Source organism: Myotis lucifugus, unplaced genomic scaffold, assembly GCF_000147115.1.
Source record: "Myotis lucifugus unplaced genomic scaffold, Myoluc2.0 scaffold_812, whole genome shotgun sequence".
NCBI lineage: Eukaryota > Metazoa > Chordata > Mammalia > Chiroptera > Vespertilionidae > Myotis > Myotis lucifugus.
The window spans coordinates 1,796-9,509 of NW_005871860.1; the positions used below are offsets into that span (position 1 = coordinate 1,796).

The 7,714-nt window shown below is 55.2% G+C and overlaps 1 protein-coding gene across 2 annotated transcripts in view; it reads left to right on the forward strand.

The window, feature by feature from the left end:
• The first annotated feature begins 7,636 nt into the window (after positions 1–7,636).
• The window catches only part of RABL2B (RAB, member of RAS oncogene family like 2B), an 8,395-nt gene continuing 8,317 nt past the window's right edge, over positions 7,637–7,714 (forward strand). The window contains exon 1 of one of the 2 annotated variants that reach the window (XM_023747213.1): positions 7,637–7,675. The gene's annotated coding sequence lies outside the window, so the exon portion shown is untranslated. The remainder of the gene's footprint in view (positions 7,676–7,714) is intronic. The other variant, XM_023747214.1, reaches the window with a different exon arrangement.

The following is a 7,714-nucleotide window of genomic DNA, read 5'->3' on the forward strand; positions in this document are numbered from 1 at the left end:
TTATTATATAGGACTAGAGGCCCGGTGCACAAAAATTTGTGCACTCGGGGGTCCCTCAGCCCAGCTTGTGCCCTCTCGCAGTCTGGGACCCCTTGGGGGATGTCCACCTGCTGGCTTAGGCCTGCTCCCCGGGGGATTGTGCCTAAGCTGGCAGTGATACATCCCTTGGGGGATGTCCACTTGCCAGCGGGCCGAAGCTGCAGTTGAACATCCACAGAGCTGCTGAGGAGGCAGGAGAGGCTCCCACCATTGCCACTGTGATGCCGTCAGCCTGGCTTGTGGCTGAGCAGAGCTCCCCCTGCGGGAGTGCACTGACTACCAGGGGGCAGCTCCTGCATTGAGCATCTGCCCCCTGGCGGTCAGTGTGTGTCATAGTGACCAGTCATTCCCAGTCGTTCTGCTGTTAGGGTCAATTTGCACATTACCGTCCTAACGGGTTTGGCTCAGTGGATAGAGCGTAGGCCTGCGGACTGAAGGGTCCCAGGTTCGATTCCGGTCAAGGGCATGTACTCTGGTTGCGTACACATCCCCAGTAGGGGGTGTGCAGGAGGCAGCTGATCGAAGTTTCTCTCTCATCGATGTTTCTAACTCTCTATCCCTCTCCCTTCCTCTCTGTAAAAAATCAATAATATATATTTGAAAAAAAAATTGCATGTGCACATTACCCTTTTATTATATAGGATAGAAGCCTGGTGCATGGGTGGGAGCCAGCTGGTTTGCCCTGAAGGGTGTCCCGGATCAGGGTGGGCAGGGGACCCCCAGCTCCCTACGATCGCCCACGCCGCCCCTGCTCACGATCGCTGGCTCTGCCCATGCTCAGGCCTAACACCTCTGGCCAAGGCATTAGGCCTGGGCAAGGGACCCCCAGCTCCCCACCATCGCCAACTCGGCCCCTGCTCCCTGCGATTGCCGGCTCCACCCTAATGCCTCTCACCCAGGCATTAGGCCTGGGCAGGGGACCCACAGCTCTCCAAGGGATCTCCTGCTCCACCCCTTCCCAGGCCTAACGCCTGTGGCCAAGGCATTAGGCCTGGGCAGGGGACCGCAAGCTCCCACCATCGGCGACTCTGCCCCTGCTCCCCATGATCACTGGCACCGCCCCTGCCCAGGCCTAATGCCTCTGGCCAAGGCGTTAGGCCTGGGCAGGGGACCCCCCCCAGCTGCAGCCGCCCCTGCCCAGCTCCCATCGCTGGCTCCACCCCTACTTCCCGCTATCACTGGCCAGTGCGGCAAAGGCGCCTGATTTTCCAATCATGGCTGGAGGGCAGGGGCAAAGGCGGCCCCCAGGGCCGCCTTTTGCCCCGCCCCCCCGGCTCTTTAGCTCCCCGTTTCCAATCACTGTGGTGCCAGGGGGCTTCTTCTGTGCTTTCCCTTTGGCCTCCCTGCATTGTGCCTACATATGCAAATTAACCGCCATCTTTGTTGGCGGTTAACTGCCATCTTGTCTGGTGATTAATTTGCATATCTCGCTAATTAGCCAATGGGAAGGGTAGCGGTCGTACGCTAATTTCTCTTTTATTAGATTAGATGTTACTTGTTGTCAGTGTAATTAATCTAGTCTAGAAATCAGAAACAGAAGGTACCTAGAAACTCCTTATTTTTAAATGTTATGAAATACAATTCTAAGTAAACCAAAAAATACATCATAATTCAAGTTAGAATATAATTTGAATTGAATGATAATACTATATACCAAAACTTATTAAAACATGTGTACCCATTTTGAACTTTAGGAATAAAAGTTGAAAAATTTACATGTTTTGCATCCAGATTAAGAACCTAAAATAGTAAATTAAATCTAGAGAAAACAGAATAAAGGAAATGTGTGCATGTAGAGATGTCTGAAGGGGGATATACTAAAAATGATAGCAGTTTTTTTTAGCTCTTGGGGTAGAATTTTGAATTAATTTTATTTTTCCGCATTAAGTAAACTGCTCAAACAAAGCCATTTTTACTTTAGGAAATAATGTTCTAGAGGAAAACACGGCTTTGTATACTTTTTTTTTCCTAAGCCTCAACCGGGGATATTTTTCCATTGATTTTTAGAGTGAAAGAGAGAAGGAAAGACAGAGAGAAATACTGATGTGAGAGAAACACATTGATTGGTTGCCTCCTGCACACACCCCAAACAGGGCCTGAGCAGGGGAGGAGCCTGCAACTGAGGTTCATGCCCTTGACTGGAATCAAACCCAGGACCCTTTAGTCCACAGGCTGATACTCTATCCACTGAGTCAAACTGGCTAGGGCTAGAGGAAAACACAAGATAATTTATAAATAAGCTGGATTTAAGATAACACAAGTCTTTCCTTTGCTCACCAAGCCTGGTCTCTTAGTCTAAAGAGAATAAAAACTCTTTCTAATTATTTAGCCCAAAGTGGCTCCTTCCATAATTTGCACTTCTTCATGTGCAATTCCAGCAGTTCTGAGGGAGGGAACTCCTAAGCTTTGGGTCCCTGGAATTTATCTGAGCCTGGTTCTAACATTTACAAGCAATGCTCTTGTTTGTTTGTTTGTTTAATATATTTTTATTAATTTCAGAGAGGAAGGGAGAGGGAGAGAGAAATAGAAATATCAATGATGAGAGAACAACATTGATTGCCTGCCTCCTGCACACCCCCCACTGGGGATAGAGCCCACAACCCAAGCATGTGCCCTTGACTGCCTCCTATCCTGAACCCCGTGTAGGCTCCAGTTGGGCCACCCCCCCCCCCTCCTCAGGGCTACACCTCCCTCCCCTCAAATTCAAGGGGCCTCTCGCCTCCATTCCCACTCTGCCCGCACATCCTGGCGGGTCTTTGGGCGCCGGGTGCACAGCAAGGCCCCTCACATACATGAGAGTCAGAGGCCCTGCCTGCAGGAGAGGCTGAAACAGAAAGGGAACAGTGGGGACACAAGGCATTCGGAGCTCAGGGCCTTCCAGTCCTTGCAAAACGACATGAGCAGGCGCTTTAGAAGATGCTATTCCTACTATGCTCACTAGGGAGCAGAAGAGAAGAGCATTTTCTTGGCAGGAAAGGGGGCGGGGCCAAAGGGTCTTTCTGAGTCCTGCTCCTCCATAAAGATCAAGATTCCAAGTCTCAGGTGGCAAAACGGCGATCCCTTCATAAGGAATGTGAATTGTCTGTGACACCAGTATTCTTTAGATTGGTAAATGCATGAACAAACACCTTTCTAGAAATATGCTTTCTCATAGTACAATTTCTTATGTTCCACAGGACATGTTTGCTAATAGTCCCAATGCCTTTAGTTCCTCTATAAGATGAAGCAAAGCATGAATAAATCTGTGTTCAGTAACCCCACTCCTCACCCAAACTCTCACTACATTGCAACAAACAATAAACCACAACACACCCCGTTTCCCACACCAGCCACCCGCGCTGGTCCACTGCAGGCGACACTCGTTCTGCCTCATGGTTTGTGGAGAGGCCTCCGGGCTATGGAGGTGCCCCTACGTGTCTGCTGAGGCACATGGCGCGGCCTCGGGGACACGGCGCCCCCTGAGCACTGGGCAGTGTCTCCGCTGCTTCCGGGGCTTCCGGGCTGCGCTGCGGGCGGTCACTGGACGCCACACCGCAGGCTCCACGGGGTCAGAGAGGAGACTGGGCGCTCCCTGCACAGAACATGACCCCTGGGAGCCGATGCCATGAGGACCCGCTGTCGGCGTGTGAGGATCTGCACACGGTTCCCCCTTCACCTTCCCTGACGTCAGAGGACGGGGAGGAGGTAGAGAGACGCGGACTCGCAGTCCCGGGACCAAAGCTGCAACATTGTTTGCGTCCGTCCCGGAGGTGCTCCCGCCCACTGAGCCACACGGCCATGTTCTTACAGCTCACACACATCGCCCTTGTTTTAGGGAGCGTCCATTACAGCGGGGACAGGGAAGCACAGAAGAACTTGGCCCAGAAGCAGCCACCGGGGAGCCTGGGAGGGCGGCTGTGGCTCTAGAAACGAGCTGAGCGGCGGCTGTGGCTCCGGAGAAAGAAAAGTCACAGCGACGAGGGGACCCGCCGGGAGCTGCCTCACCCGAGGCCCAGCCGCTCCTCCCGGCCCTGCGCCAGCTCTGGCCTCGCACCCGGGCCTCACCTCACGCCCTCCGCACCCCTCACCTCAGGCCTCACGCCTCACAGCCGGCGGCCTCGCCTCAGGCCCTCCGCACGGCTCCCCTCAGGCCTCACGCCCTCTGCACCCCTCACCTCACACCTCACACCTCACGCTCTCGCCTCCGACCTCAGGCTTCAGGCCCCACACCCGGCGGCCTCGCCTCACGCCCTCCGCACCGCTCGCCTCACACCTCAGGACCTGCCGCGCTGCTCCCAGGCCACACTCACCTCATGTCCGCCAGCCGCCCGCCTCCTGTCCTGAACCCCGTGCAGCTCCAGTTGGGCCACCTCCCTCCCTCAGGTTCAGGGACCTCTCACCTCCATTCCCGCTCTGCCCGCACATCCAAGCGGGTCTTCGGGCTCCCGGTGCACAGCTAGGCCACGCCCCCAAATTCCAGCTCAGCGATAGCCGCAAGCCCTGCCCCGCCCCCTACTCCACCCTGGCCCCGCCCACAATCCACCCTGGCCCCGCCTCTCCATTTAGGAAAAAGCCTTGCCGGAAGCTTTTTTTGGTTAATCCTGGCCCACGGACATTTTTCCATTGATTTTTGGGGAGAGTGGAAGGGAGAGGGAGAGACAGAGAGAAACATCTGTGTGAGAGAGACGTTGATTGGTTGCCTCCTCATGTGCTCCCCAACCAGGGTTGAGGATCGAGCCTGGAACTGAGGTACATGCCCTTGACCAGAATCGAACCTGGACCCCTTCAGTCCGTGGGCCAATGCTGTTTGCACTGAGCCAAATCGGCTAGGGGCACAACCCAATCTTTTTGTTTGTTTTTTGTTAATCCTCACCCAAGGATATTTTTTTCCAGTGATGTTTTTAGTTAGAGTGGACGGGAGAGAGAGAAAGAATCATCAATGTGAGAGAGATCCATCGATTGGTAGCCTCCTGCCTGCACCTCGACCAGGGCTGGGGATTGAACCTGCAACCCAGGTACATGCCCTTGACCCGGAATCGAACCTGCAACCCCTCAATGAGCAGGTCGATACTCCAACTACTGAACCACACCACCCAGGGCTACACAACCCAATCTTAAAATGAGCAAAGGACATGAATAGGCAGTTGTCCAAAGAAGACACACAAATGACAATCACTTGGAAGGTTCAACTTTATAATCATTGAAAAGGAAAACCACAATGAGAGAAGCCTGTTCTCATACACACTTTGATGAATACAATAAAGAAGTTGATGTTTTGACCAGTATGTGGAGAAATTGGAGCCTTCTTACATTGATAGGAATACAAAATAGTGCAGCCTCTGTGTAAAATAGTTTAATGTGTGTTCAAACAGTTAAAAATAGTTACCTTTTAACTCAATTCCTCTCCTAGTTATATACTCCCAAAACTTAAAACAGATGTTCAACACAAAATTTGTTCATGAATGTTTGTAACAGCCTTATTCACAATAGCAAAATGGTGGAAACAACCTAAACATCCCCCCACAGAAAAACGGATAAACCAAATGCAGTCTCTCCATAGAATACAGTATTATTCAGTCGTAAACAGGGAAGATAAATGCAAAATGGTGCAGTTGCTGCAGAAAACAGGGTGGCTCACTGAAAATTAAATATAAAATCACCACACACTACAGCAATTCCACTTCTGGGTGTACGCCCCACAGAAGTGAAAACAAGGACCTGCACAGGACGCACAGCCCTGGTCACCACCGTGCAATCCACAGCAGCAGGAGGTGCTGGTGGGTGGGGAAGGCATCTGTAAGAAAGGCAGGACAGGGGTCAGCCAGCACTCCCACCGGAACCAGGCCTGGCCGCCACAGAAGAGCAGTACAGGGTCTGGCCCAACAAAGACGTCAAGCCAAGCTTGCTGGGTCCTTTGACAGCTCTCAGCTTGTAGGAGGCACAGTGCATGCAAGATGGAGACAGCGTGGGGGACCCACTCTCCCTGGGTAACTCGAGAGCAAATGCAGTATTTGCAAATATCCAGAGGGCCATCCTGCACACCCTCCTCCATATCCAAGCTATAACCAACTCCTGGCACTTTTCCCTCTCAAATCGCTCCAGTCCACCACCCCAGTACCACACTGGGCAGCAGCCTCCTCACGGGACCCCTTCTCCTTACCCCTTCAAGGAGGATTTTGCTCTCAGGATAGAAATCAAGATTCCCCACTCCCCTCATGGCCTGCTATGTCTTGCATGCTGTGGCCCTCCTGTCTTTCCAAGGTCGCCTGAGACCCCTCCTCCTGTAGCTTTCCTTTGCTATGGCCTCATGAGCCTTTCAGCTCCAAAACACTTTCTTGCCTGACGGCCTTGGTGTGGGGTTTCCCCCTGGATGGCGTCTACTCAGCCCCTAGACTTTCCAGTCCTGATGCCTCTTCTCCCGCCTCCTAGCGCATTTCCTTCGGAGGGTCCTCCGGAACGTTATTGTGCAGGCACTTGGTTCACGCCTGCCTGCCCACCGGGCGCTCAGCTCCACGAGGGCAACTCCGCTTTGCTCTCGGCGGTAGCCTCAGTCCCTGGAAGGAATGGCTGGCCTGGCGCACACCTGCTCCGCACAGATCCTTGCTGACAGAGTCCATGAACGCACCTGGGCCTGCGGTGCCGAGGGCGGGCTAGGCTCCCTGCTCACGCAGGCTCGGTGGCGGCTGTCTCGATTCATGGTTAATAGCACATGTCGCCGCATAGAAAAATGAACTCAAAATCACCCACCGGAGAACTGCAAACTTTAGAACTCTCCAGTCACGTGCCTCCCGCCACTGAAGCGCCACCCTCCACCACTTTCCTGAAGGCGGTGGCCCAGCCAGGGGTCCCTGGGCGCAGCGGCAGCCTCCGCACCTGTGCCCCAGCGCCCGCAGGGGGCCTTCCCCGGCGTCCTACCCCCACGCCTCAGGCCCGCTGTCCCGCCATCCCAGGAGGCCTGAGCACGGAAGCCCTGATTTAGTCCCGGGCCCGCTGACCCAGACTCCGGCCTCCACGAGCCCGAGGCCGCCCCCCCCCCCGCCCCCCCCACCAGCCTCCCCGCGTCCTCCCGCCGGCACCGCGCTAGGCAGCCGCGCCTCGTGGGGTCCTTCAGGCTTCGGTCGGGCAGCCCTGGTTGGGGTCCTTGCGCCGTTGCGTAGCAGCTGCGGGGACGCGGCCGAGTCCGAAGCCGGTGCGGCGCTGCGTGAGCCCCGCGGGTCCGAGCGGACGGGTCCTAGGGGTGCGGGTCCGCAGGGCCGTCCCGGGCACCCGGGATGGAGGGCAGGGCCCAAGAGGTGCAGGCAGCGGGTCCCAGACTTGTCCGCCGCCCCCAGATATCTGTTGAGGGAGGGAGTTTGCCGCTGTGTGCGGAGGGGCGGCCCACCGTCGCAGGGTTCGGAGGTGGCCACTCCGGGCGCTGCTGGGGCGCGGCGCCTTGGGTCGGCCGGGCGGAGTCTTCCGGGCGCGCCGGGAAATGGAGCGGTGGTGAGAGGCTTGAGGCAGAGAGGATCGGGAGGACAGGGCCTGCCTCTGCTGGGGGTCTGTCACTGTGACTCAGTGATGGCGGCCCAGGCTACAGAGCGCCGTGTCTTTGACAGTCTGACGTCGGTCATACGACATGGGCACTGCGTGGTCTCCCTGTTTCACAAATGAGAAAACCGTGTGTAGAAAGCCTGTACTCTCTCTCCGGAAAGCCTGT